Source organism: Lathyrus oleraceus, chromosome 7 (genome assembly GCF_024323335.1).
Source record: "Lathyrus oleraceus cultivar Zhongwan6 chromosome 7, CAAS_Psat_ZW6_1.0, whole genome shotgun sequence".
Classification (NCBI taxonomy): domain Eukaryota; kingdom Viridiplantae; phylum Streptophyta; class Magnoliopsida; order Fabales; family Fabaceae; genus Lathyrus; species Lathyrus oleraceus.
In genome coordinates this window covers 189,522,821-189,535,401 of record NC_066585.1, presented here as the reverse complement: position 1 = coordinate 189,535,401, position 12,581 = coordinate 189,522,821, and the positions used below count along the sequence as shown (strand labels likewise).

The 12,581-nt window shown below is 33.4% G+C and overlaps 2 non-coding genes across 2 annotated transcripts; both read right to left on the bottom strand.

Moving 5' to 3' along the window:
- Window positions 1-5,471: 5,471 nt before the first annotated feature.
- TRNAI-AAU (transfer RNA isoleucine (anticodon AAU)) lies at window positions 5,472-5,545 on the bottom strand. The gene has a single exon. It is a non-coding gene; the product is annotated as a tRNA-Ile (tRNA).
- A 2,372-nt stretch (window positions 5,546-7,917) lies between these two features.
- On the bottom strand, window positions 7,918-7,991 carry TRNAI-AAU (transfer RNA isoleucine (anticodon AAU)). Its single transcript has one exon. It is a non-coding gene; the product is annotated as a tRNA-Ile (tRNA).
- Window positions 7,992-12,581: the final 4,590 nt, after the last annotated feature.

Below are 12,581 nucleotides of genomic sequence, written 5' to 3'. Positions count from 1 at the left end.
ACCTCATTTCCTGATCAAATTATTCAGTGGACCCTTCGTGTGTATATTTTCATCTGTTTGATTCATCTGTTATCTTTTATACTTGTTTCTCTCATTCATGCTTTCTATTGCTTGATTATTTAACATGTTCATACTCCCATGCATTGTTTAAATGCTCCATTATTTGATTCTTTGGTTTGATTATATATTGTTTATTTATCCGATCTGATTGATAACTGTTGCCTACTTGTATGATGCATGAGGCATATATTCTTATTGTTTGTTTGCCATGAACAATCCCCATTCATAAAAAATATACCCCTCTCCCATGAAGTGTATAATATTTATTCTTTCATTCTTTATTCATCTATTAATACAAGAATTAAAACGAACATCCGATAATCATTTCAAAATAAGATCAAAAGCTCGATCCAACGTCGAGTAATCATTTTCAAAACTTAACAAAACCAGCACGCATTCATCCATCCTCTTGTAAGTCGATTGCCTCAGGCATCGCCATCTACCTATAAGTCGATTGCCTCCGGCATCGCCATCTACCCTTATCCGTAACTCCTCTCCGCGCTCCATCCGTCGACTCTTGTTCCGTTTAGGTAGCACCCATTAGGTAGAACCCTTTGTATGATAACATAGGTAGAATTCCCTTATTCTTTGCATGCTAACATTAGGTAAATGTTCCCCTTTGCAAATCTTAACACATAGGTCCATATTGCATGACAACTCTAGAGCAGAGCTTCCCCACTTTTAGACCTTCCGTGCGTCTCCGATCTTGTGGCATGTCAGTCAGTTCTATTGCAAAGAGGTAACTGCCTAAGACTCGATTCAGCGAGCTTTGACACCTACTGCTAGGACATTGAATACACTGCCCACCCTCCTTTGACACAACTGGTGTCCTCTTTTGTAAGTCCATGTTTAGATGGAAATCCTTAACCCCTAGTTAGCCGAACTACGTTTTGCTTTGATTCTCATTCCAGATAAGATACGTAGGCATAAGATGCGACGTCTTACCGAGCACACTTCTCTTTAACCCATAGGTAGCCGAGCTACGAAGACTCTGATTCTCATACTCAGATGAGATACGTAGGCAGTGGATGCGACATCCTTGCGAGTCATTTTCTTTTAACCTTCCTTTTAGTAAATAGTACTTTAGATATACCTACACCCTTTAGACTAGAACAACACTTATGAAAAGGGCTCCCTAGGAGTACATAGGATGTTTTGGGGTGCTTAAAACCTTCCCATTGCATAACCAACCCCCTTACCCAGATCTCTGACATTTTTACTAGTTTTTGATTCGATAAAACTTTTAGGTTTTTGTTCGCTTTCTAACCATTCCTTTGGATAAATAGAAGTGCGGTGGTGACTCGACTTGTATGGTTTACCTTGGATTTAGTCAATATCTCTAATGGTAACGAATACCCCGCTACAGAAAAGTGGCGACTCTGCTGGGGAAGGACCAATCGATTGGTTGGAACTCCGTACTCACAAAATACAAAGGAATCAATTGATTGGTCTTTGAAAAATTTCAATTTCTTCAAAAACAGAAAGTTTAAACAATCGATTGATGCAAATGACCAATCGATTAGTTCCTGAAAAACTTCACTTCTTCACAAACAGAGGCCAATCGATTGATCCTCTCACATTTTCTCATTTCACCTCACAGACACCATTTTCCTTTGTTCTACCATTTCTACAAATTACCACTACTTCTTCCAACAACAACCCATCATATTACATGTTCTCATACACATATAAATCAAGGCTTTCAAGCTCACAATCACAAGGATTTTCAAGGTCATAATCACAACCAATCATCTCACCACAACCATAACAAATCATGTTATCATAACCAATATAAGAACACAACAAAGCACATGTTCATGGAAATCAACAAGAGCAAGAACATATTCATTATATGGCATGGATTATCATGATTTGTCTAACATTCTACAACCCTAACTTTTCTAGAAACCTAGAGTTTCTAACTAGAACTCACCTAGTAGAAGAAGAAGATGAAGTTTGGTGAGGATGATGAGTAGAAAATGGTGATGATGAGCTTTTCCTTCTTCTCCTTTAAGCCTTTCTTCCTTCTTTCTCTCTTCTTCTTTCTTCTCTTTTCCTCTTCTCTACTCTTCCCTTTCTTCTTTCTGATAACTCTCTCTCTCTTTTTCTACCTACTCTTCTTATCCTTTTCTTTCTCTTTCTCTTACAACCACACAAATATATAACATATACTTTATATATATTATAATATTAGGTAGTAACATAAAATATCTCAACTGATATATCATCTTCCAGTACCAATTGACCAATTATTAATGTTACCAAAAATGCCCTCTCTTGTACTTATTAATATTGGTCTGTCTCTTTTAGTAATAATTAATATCTTCAGAGTTCACTGGTTACTCTATTGGTCCCAATTGACAACATTTAGAGCATATAGGAGCTCCAATTGTTACAACTAACAAAAGATATAGTATACAGGAACTCAATTGATCTCAACTGACAACTAATTGAGCATTTAAGGGAATATGGGATATTACATTAATATATTTAATTTTCTAGATTCCACCTATAAGAATAAACACAATTACTAATTTACCCTTAATTAAATTGTCATCCCCTAACAATACTCCATCTATTTTTTTATTATAAGTCGCTTTGAGAAAATAAATGTACCAAATCATAAGTCATTTCACAATACCAATAAATCATTAATACTATTTTTCTTATTATAAGCTTGAGAATTTACTACTCTCTCTTCTTCCCTTTCTTTAAGTTTATCTTTATAATACCATTAATAAAAGATAATTTTGAAATATTTCATATTTTCTCTTTTTTATACAACAATGATTACATTTTTTAATATAAACGAAAAATGTCAAAATGACTTCTAATAAAAAAAGAGGCAGTATTAAGTAATTAATGCAAGATTAATTTTTTTTATTAAAAGAATTAATCGTGCCTAGATTTTCTTTGTCACTGACTTATATTTAAGACTAAACATATTAGAAGATTTTTTTATGATAAATAAGGTCGGAGGGAGTATGTATTTTCCTAGTGTACATAACAAATTATCACATCCTTCATATAGGTACTTCTTTCTTGAACTAGCAATAATTGTTCATCTTAAATATTTTTTGAATTAAATATAGGGTTTCTCGGTCATGGTGTATCAATTGTGACCATATAAACCAACAAAAGGAAATGAAATTTAAGAATATGTATATGATGCATGCCTTCAAAGACAACCATCAGCACAACGATTGAGTGTGAACATTTTTCTATTATATACCTCTTTTTGTAAAGTAATTTATATAACATATTTGAACAAGGAGAAATAAAAAAGATTATAGAAGCTAAGCTACTAGGTATATTTCTCAAATGATTTCAGATTTAACCAAAAATAAAACAATGATTGGCCTATATAGGTCTCGAACATGCAACCTTCACATTATTAGCACGACGCTCTAACCAACTGAGCTAATGGGCCATGCGTGTATATTGTCTAAAATATTGATTTAATGGTTTCTATTAAATAAAGAAGTAGGAAATATTTATACAAGTGTATTGATGTGTTACCCTTATCGTCTTCTTCTACAATATTGTTCATGCATCTCTAACTTTTCATAAATTCAATCTTATGTTAGAATTGAATGTGTCCGAGAAGGATGCAAAGAAAGCTAAGGTGATAGAGGAAACAATGAGAAAATCTCACAATAGGTTGAAAATATACAATAATAGGAAAGCAAGTACTTGAATTTCAATAAAACAACAATGTATTTGTTAGGTTCAATCATATGAGTCAAGTTAGTCAGGCGCTGAAAATATGAAAATACTAGGGTGTGGTTGTTATGTGGAGATTAATTTATAAGGTATTAGAACTGATTAGGCTATTTAGTAGCTAAAAATCGATTTATAAGGCATTAAAAATTGTTTTAGGGATGTAAAAGTCATAAATTTTTGAAGCGTTATAGAAATCAATTTTTAGGTTGTAAGACATTTATTTTTAGGTGAGCATGAGATATTAGTAAGACTTAAGAATAAATGGGTGATAAATAATGAAGTGTAATTAGACTTTATTAGGTTAGTTAATGGATGTAAATAATAATTAAGTCATTTAAGATAAAGCTTGATTAATCTCGATATTAGTGTTATGTTTTAAAATATTGTTTCGTGTAATCATATTTTGTTAACGATAAAATTAAACTATTATGACATGTGAATCACGGTATGTGTCAAGTTTCAATATCAGATGAGTGTTATTTGACAATGATGCTATTAAATAAGGTCTTTCTAAGTTCCATATAGATGACATGCCAAAGGAAACATGTCGTGATAGAATTGGAGAAAACACCCTAATGGACATATGGGAATTTAGTAGAAAGGTCTTACATGAAATAAGGGGCATCGCTAAGGAGTCTAGAGGCGCACTCTTCAACTTCGCAACTGTTATCCACAATTAACTACTTGTCACTGTCATTACCTTTTGTAAAGTTCAATGAGACGGATAAGAAGGATCGTCATATTAATGAATGAATCTGATGAAGACATAATATAAGAAACACTAATTATACAATTCATTTTATTATGTCATTCTCTTGAGGAAATGATAATAAAAACATATTCAAAGGACCATTTTCTAGTCATTGACTTTTTTGAAGGGTTGATCAAATCATGTTCTTGGTTGGCCATGTGATAGCCTATAAAGACCTTCTTTCATGTACGGCCGCTAGTTATTATATCATAATAACATTGTTCATCCTAATCAAATAGTGTTTCGGCCATAATTATAAACAAAAAAAATACAACTTTCACGATTATTAAGAATTGTAGTTAATATATTTAATTTTCTTGATTCCACAGATAAGAATAAACACAATTACTAATTTACCCTTAATTAAATTGTCATCCCCTAACAATACCCCCTCTATTTTTTTTATTATAATTCGCTTTGAGAAAATAAATGTACCAAATTATAAGTCATTTCACAATACCAATAAATCATTAATATTTTTTTTTCTTATTATACGCTTGAGAATTTACTACTCTCTCTTCTTCCCTTTCTTTAAGTTTATCTTTATAATACCATTAATAAAAGATAATTTTATAATATTATATAATTTCTCTTTTTCATACAACAATGATTACGTTTTTTAATATGAGCGAAAATGTCAAAACTACTTATAATAAAAAAAAGAGGCAATATTAAGTAATTAATGCAAGATTAATTTTTTTTTATTAAAAGAATTAAACGTGCCTAGATTTTCTTTGTCACTGACTTATATTTAAGACTAAACATATTAGAAGATTTTTTTTCTTCTGATAAATAAGGTCGGAGGGAGTATGTATTTTCCTAGTGTACATAACAAATTATCACATCCTTCATATAGGTACTTCTTTCTTGAGCTAGCAATAATTTTTCATCTTAAATCTGCGGCATTCGTGTTATTAGCCAAAAATAAAATAATCATTGGCCCATCCAGGTCTCAAACCTGGGACATTCGCGTTATTAACACGACGCTCTAACCAACTGAGCTAATGGGCCATTAGTGTATATTGTCTAAAATATAAATTTAATAGTTTCTTTTAAAAAAAGAAGTAGAAAATATTTATACAATTGTATTGATGTGTTACCCTTATCTTCTTCTTCTACAATATTGTTCATGCATCTCTAACTTTTCATAATTTCAATCTTATTTTAAAATTGAATGTGGGCTAGAAGGATGCAAAGAAAGCTAAGGTGATAGAGGAAACAATGAGAAAATCTCACAATAGGTTGAAAATTTACAATAATAGGAAATCAAGTACTTGAATTTCAACAACAACAATGTATTTGTTAGGTTAAGTCATATGAGTCAGGTTAGTCAGGCGCTGAAAATATGAAAATACTAAGGTGTGGTTGTTATGTGGAGATGAATTTATAAGGTATTTGAACTGATTAGGCTATTTGGTAGCTAAAAATCGATTTATAACGCATTAAAAATTATTTTAGGTATGTAAAAGTCTTAATTTTTGAAGCGTTATAGAAATCAATTTTTAGGTTGTAAGACATTTATTTTTAAGTAAGCATGAGATAATAGTAAGACTTAAGACTAAATGGGTGATAGACAATGAAGTGTGATTAGACTTAATTAGGTTAGTTAATGAATGTATATAATAATTAAGTCATTTAAGATAAAGCTTGATTAATCTTGATATTAGTGTTATGTTTTAAAATATTGTTTCGTGTAATCATAATTTATTAACGATAAAATCAAACTATTATGACATGTGAATCACGGTATGTGTCAAGTTTCAATATCAGATGAGTGTTATTTGACAATGATGTTATTAAATAAGGTCTTTCTAAGTTCCATATAGAAGACATGCCAAAGGAAACATGTCGTGATAAAATTGGAGAAAACACCCTAATGGACTTATGGGAATTTAGTAGAAAGGTCTTACATGAAATAAGGGGCATTGCTAAGGCGTTTAGAGGCATACTCTTCAACTTCCCAACTGTTATCCACAATTAACTAGTTGTCACTGTCATTACCTTTTGTAAAGTTCAATGAGACGGATAAGAAGGGTCATCATATTAATGAATGAATCTGATGAAGACATAAGATAAGAAACACTAATTATACAATTCATTTTATTATGTCATTCTCTTGAGGAAATGATAATAAAAACATATTCAAAGGACCATTTTCTAGTCATTGACTTTTTTGAAGGGTTGATCAAATCATGTTCTTGGTTGGCCATGTGATAGCCTATAAAGACCTTCTTTCATGTACGACCGCTAATTATTATATCATAATAACATTGTTCGTCCTAATCAAATAGTACTTCGGACATACTTATAAACAAAAAAAAAATACAACTTTCACGTTTATTAAGGATGGTAGTTAATATATTTAATTTTCTTGATTCCACCTACAAGAATAGACACAATTACTAATTTTCCCTTAATTAAATTGTCATCCCCTAAAGATACTCCCTCTATTTTTTTTATTATAAGTCGCTTTGAGAAAATAAATGTACCAAATTATAAGTCATTTAACAATACCAATAAATCATTAATATTATTTTTCTTATTATACGGTTGAGAATTTATTACTCTCTCTTATTCCCTTTCTTTAAGTTTATCTTTATAATACCATTAATAAAAGATAATTTAATAATATTTCATAATTTCTCTTTTTCATACAACAATGATTACGTTTTTTAATATGAGCGAAAATGTCAAAACTACTTCTAATTAAAAAAAGAGGCAGTATTAAGTAATTAATGCAAGATTAACTTTTTTTATTAAAAGAATTTAATGTGCCTAGATTTTCTTTATCACTGACTTATATTTAAGACTAAACATATTAGAAGATTTTTTTCTTCTGATAAATAAGGTCGGAGGGAGTATGTATTTTCCTAGTGTACATAACAAATTATCACATCCTTCGTATAGGTACTTCTTTCTTGAGCTAGCAATAATTGTTCATCTTAAATCTTTTCTGAATTAAATATAGGGTTGCTCGGTCATGGTTTATCAATTATGGCCATATAAACCAACAAAAGGAAATGAAATTTAAGAATATGCATATGATGGAATTAGTTTTTAGATACCTATAAGCATAATCATGACTGTGTTAAATTGTTAGAAGTCCTATGTAGGTTAGCCGCGGTTTATATGTGGAAAAATAAATAGAAACCCTAATTTGCCAAGGTTTAACCATGAGAAATATTTTACATGGCGATGCATGCCTTCAAAGACAACCATCAGCACAACGATTGCATGTGAACATTTTTCTATCACATACTTCTTTTTGTAAAGTAATTTATATGACATATTTGAACAAGGAGAAATAAAAAAGATTATAGAAATTAAGCTACTAGGTATGTTTCTCAAATGATTTCAGATTTAACCCATAATGAAACAATCATTGGCCCATGCAAGTCTCGAACGTGTGACCTTCGCATTATTAGCACGACACTCTAACCAACTGAGTTAATGGGCCATGCGTGTATATTGTCTAAAGTATTAATTTAATAGTTTCTTTTAAAGAAAGAAGTAGAAAATATTTATACAACTGTGATATCCCATATTTCCTTAAATGCTCAATTAGTTGTCAGTTGAGATCAATTGAGTACCTGTGTATTATATCTTTTGTTAGTTGTAACAATTAGAGCTCCTATGTGCTCTAAATGCTGTCAGTTGGGACCAATAGAGTAACCAGTGAACTCTAAAGAGATTAACTATTAATAAAGAGACAGACCAATATTAATAAGTACAAGAGAGGACATTTTTGGTAACATTAATAATTGGTCAATTGGTACTAGAAGATGAAATATCAATTGAGATACACATCTATTTTGGTATGCTTAAACGTGTAAGCATTGGGATGTGGGACCAATGATTCGAGCCTCAATTGGGTTTGAGCCCCAACCATGGCGGACATGGGGGAAAGGTGGACACCAAAGTGGGATAAGGCCCATACAGTGAAAGAGACTCAAAGTGGGTAAAGTCCCATACGAGTGATGGTTCTCAATAGTGGGTTTAAGTCCCATAGGGGAACCGGATATCCACCGCAAAAGTCGAATCATACGAGCATGCATGAACCGGGCTTGGCTTAGACGTAAGTCCGTTCGGGAATTGATGCGTCGTGATCTGGATAATTATCGTGGTTGAGTTATGAGGACTCAGATGCATGTTGCCATACAATTGCGAGATAGTCTCCCCATCGCTCAAGTCTTCGTTCCCTTGTTGACTTGAGTTGGATATGAGTTGAATATTGATTAGAAACCCTGTAGAGCCGAGTGGACCCATAGGATAGGAGAACTCATTGAGATTATTATCTCATCCCACTATTGTTGTTATTTTTCAGGTAATCCTTACAGGTTGAATCTATGAGAAGCTGTTATGGATGTTTCAAGGGACGCAGTTATTCGGATCTTCCGCTGTGGAGTTGCGTGCAATGAAGATACTGCACATAGTTCTTAGATTTTATTATTTAGGCATTATTGTATAACATGTTCCATTGATGTTTTTAGTTTGGACATGTATAGATATATTGATGCCATTAGGCACTTATGTTGTGAGAGTACCAAAATTTAACACTTGTATGATATTATTTTAGATATATATTATACGGGCTGTTACAGTTGGTATCAGAGCAGGTCGATTCTCGATCTATCCTTGAAACATCATAAGTAAAAATCTATTCCTGCCTCATATGTGTATTTAGCCAACATGATTCTTAATATCACTATATATAGTATTGGGCCTGATCAACCTAATGATATGTGCATGGTAGGTAGGATCATGGTTGAGTGACCACGAGGACTCCGAAGTGTGGGTTGAACTTGTGCTTTGAGAGTAGGCTCAAGCCAATAGTTAGAAAGTAAGGAGAACTAGATGGCCCAGTTGAAGTTTCAGAGGCGTTGTGATTTGGGTATTATGGAATTGAAGAGTAGTGTATCATTCAAGCGATTCTGCGGTGTTAACAAAGTTGAGAAGTTGAGGATCTCTATTGGATGAATTGTCAGAGCTTTGAGAGAGGTGTGAATTGCTAGTGGAGTAAGATATACTCACTAATTTGGAATAAGTATTGTGAGTGATTATGTATGGTAAAGGAGAAAGGATGGTTATGTTGCACATATGTCATAAGGTTTGGAAGTGAGGTAGTGTATCAGTGTTTTAGTTTCTAAGGCCTCTAAAATATTTTGGAAGAACGAGAGTACTTCGTGGAGTATATATATTTGGGATTGTACCTTGCAAGAGGTTAAGGACTTTAGGGATAAGGACGTTCAGTTTTGTTAGGAGCCTAAGGTAGTGGTGAAGTCTAAGGAGAGACTCTAGGACATGGTTGTCTGTTCCAAGTGAAACAAGTATGGACCAATGGAGGTTAGAAGATAAACCAAGTATATCCAATCTTAAAAGGGAGATCGGGTTCAAGATAGCTAGTCAGAGGTTTAGTGTTAGTGAGCAACTGTAACGGAATGTTGAGTTACCTAAAGATCAATTATAAGAGTTTGTGTTAGAAACAGATAACACACATTATATAGTAATGGAAGCTCCAGTAAGTTTTGCTTATATGAGATCTGGTTGAGGAGAAGAGCAAATAAGTTGGATTTAAGGAATTCTATTAGAATGGTTTTGTAATTGGAACTGAGAGAATTACCATAGGGAGACAAGTGAACACCGAGTGTGGAAGTAGTGTGGATGTTGCAATACAATCGTTGTAATGGGGTACATTTTAGATAAAGGTACAATGAGACCATTAAGATTCATTAAGACGAAGTTATGGGCGTGTAGTTGATGATTGTTTGTGTCGAGGATTTCTAGAGTATGTAGTGGAATGGAGGAAGTTAAACCTTAGTATGAAGAGAAGTATGTGATAGCAGCATTATGGTCACAAATAAGTGTAATGGATTCCTTGTCTGGAGATGGATGTAAAGTAACATACATTTTGTTGAGCAGTGAGTCTTGTATTCTAAGAAGTTGAGTTGATGATAGACAATGAAAGATAAACCAAGCTGGAGCTTGTGGACTAAGTGTAGGATGTTGAATATGTTATGTTGTAAGAGCTTATTGGGAAACGATGAGGATTGTCCGTAGCAAGTCATCTAGGCAAGTAACCCCAGTATGATGAAGGGTGTAGTAGGTGTTGGTTAGAAGAAAATTCCAGTCATAAGTGTGTGGCAATGATAAGGTTCATCTTAAGTGCATTTTATTTGGATTGCAAGAGTAATATTGGCTTATTGGAAGTTTGGTTGTTATTTATCTTCTTGAGGAGTGTTTGGTTGGTTGATCCCGGAGTATAAACATTCATATCGTGTTGGAGCTAAGGGTGTCTTAATTGTCATAAGTGTATCGTTGTGGATGTACAAATCGAGGATGGAGTTACAAGTTACCACAAGTCAGATTGGTAGTTTTGAAATTGGGATTTTTGAAGGTGTAGTGCGTAGTTGGTCATCTGAGGAGATATCATGGAAGTCAGACGTGTGGGAAAACCAACCTGGTAGACCATGCTCAGTTTAAGTAAGTCTGGGAAGTACCACTATTATGATTATGAATAACTATACGGAATAGACTTGGAAGAGACCTACTAAGTGGTGATCTGGAAGGGATTAGTTTAGTATATTGTATGCGTTAGTGAGGTGTAAATTGGTTAGTCGAGATATGGAATTCAATAACTTCTTGGATTCATGGCTTCAGATGAGGACCCCAAGGAGAGTAGTATTTTTGTATACAATGATGCTCTAGACTATTGGAAGGATTTGTGAAGGTTTACTTCCAAGATGGAACGAGAAGTAGATTCTTAAAGTTAAACAGGTAACTCGGATTGTATATTAGTAAGAGCAAGAGCTAAGATTATGGAAGATGGGACAGGACGATTGAGATGAACGATTTTGGATACGAAGTGAAATGTTATCGCTAGAAGTGTGTGAAATATTATGTGTGACTCTATGAGGTGTATGAACACTCATAGTTACGCTCTAGATTGTTTAAGTTCCTTAGAAGTGGTGTCTCGTTGATGATTTAAAGTTCCTTGATGGTGTTATGTTGTTTTGGTCGAGATTATGTGTCAGGAGAAATCTTGAGTGAATCAAAGCCCTACAAGAGGATTTGATATGGAATATAGTAACTAGAACCGGATGTTGTCAAACTAATTTGGTTTAGCTGCATCGAACACATGATGAATTTGGATGTTATATGTTTTATGGTTGTAGTAATGTAGCTCCTGGATACCTATCTTCTGAAGAGTGTTGGTCATATTTTAAACCTTTGCGTGTCAGCGAAAAATTTATTCTACTAATGGATGTCAGTGAGGTTCTAGTACCATTTTGGACAGTAGGCACTCTGTAGGATAAGTGTGTTTCTTTGTAGATTGTCAACTAACCAGTAGTGCCTAGGAAACCCAGGTGTTCCACTATTGGAATCAGAGTATCACAATGGAAGGTGACGAAAGAAAGAGCCCAATCAAGTCTATGGGGATCAGGGAGATAGTTACTCTTAAGAATGGAGGTAAGGATAACAGTAAGACAATTTCGTACTAATGGTTCTATCTCATTGGAGTAGAACGAGAGAAGGAAAGCAGTAGGAGCAAGGGCTTGTAGCATACAGTAACAGATCAAGTGAAGTTTATACGATTACCGATAGATGGATTACAAGTTTGTCACATTTATTGAAGGAATAATAAGAGAAGAGTAGTCAATATTGTGTGCGGTCAAGGTATCAATAAATTTTCTTATGAAGGATTAATGAGTATTGATTAACCGAGTTGTGATAAGATGTCGTAATTATGTTTTATGTAATTTAGTGCAAGGAAGGGAAGTCGTGGTTTCTGAGAAGAAAGTGACCAACTGATGTTGAGCGGTATATCAGAGGAATTAAGTGGAAGCAAGTTTAAATGTTAATCCAATATCAGAATGAGATTGTGATGGAAATCAAGAAGTTTCAAGAGTTTATGAAGAAGGAAATTTGTCACAAAGACAAGTTAGAAGAATGAGTATGTCAGAGACTTGGAATTGAAGAGAAGTTAAGCGTTGGTCTAAGACGTTGATACAAGAATTATTTGTTTGTTGAGTGAAGGAAATTCGGGGGC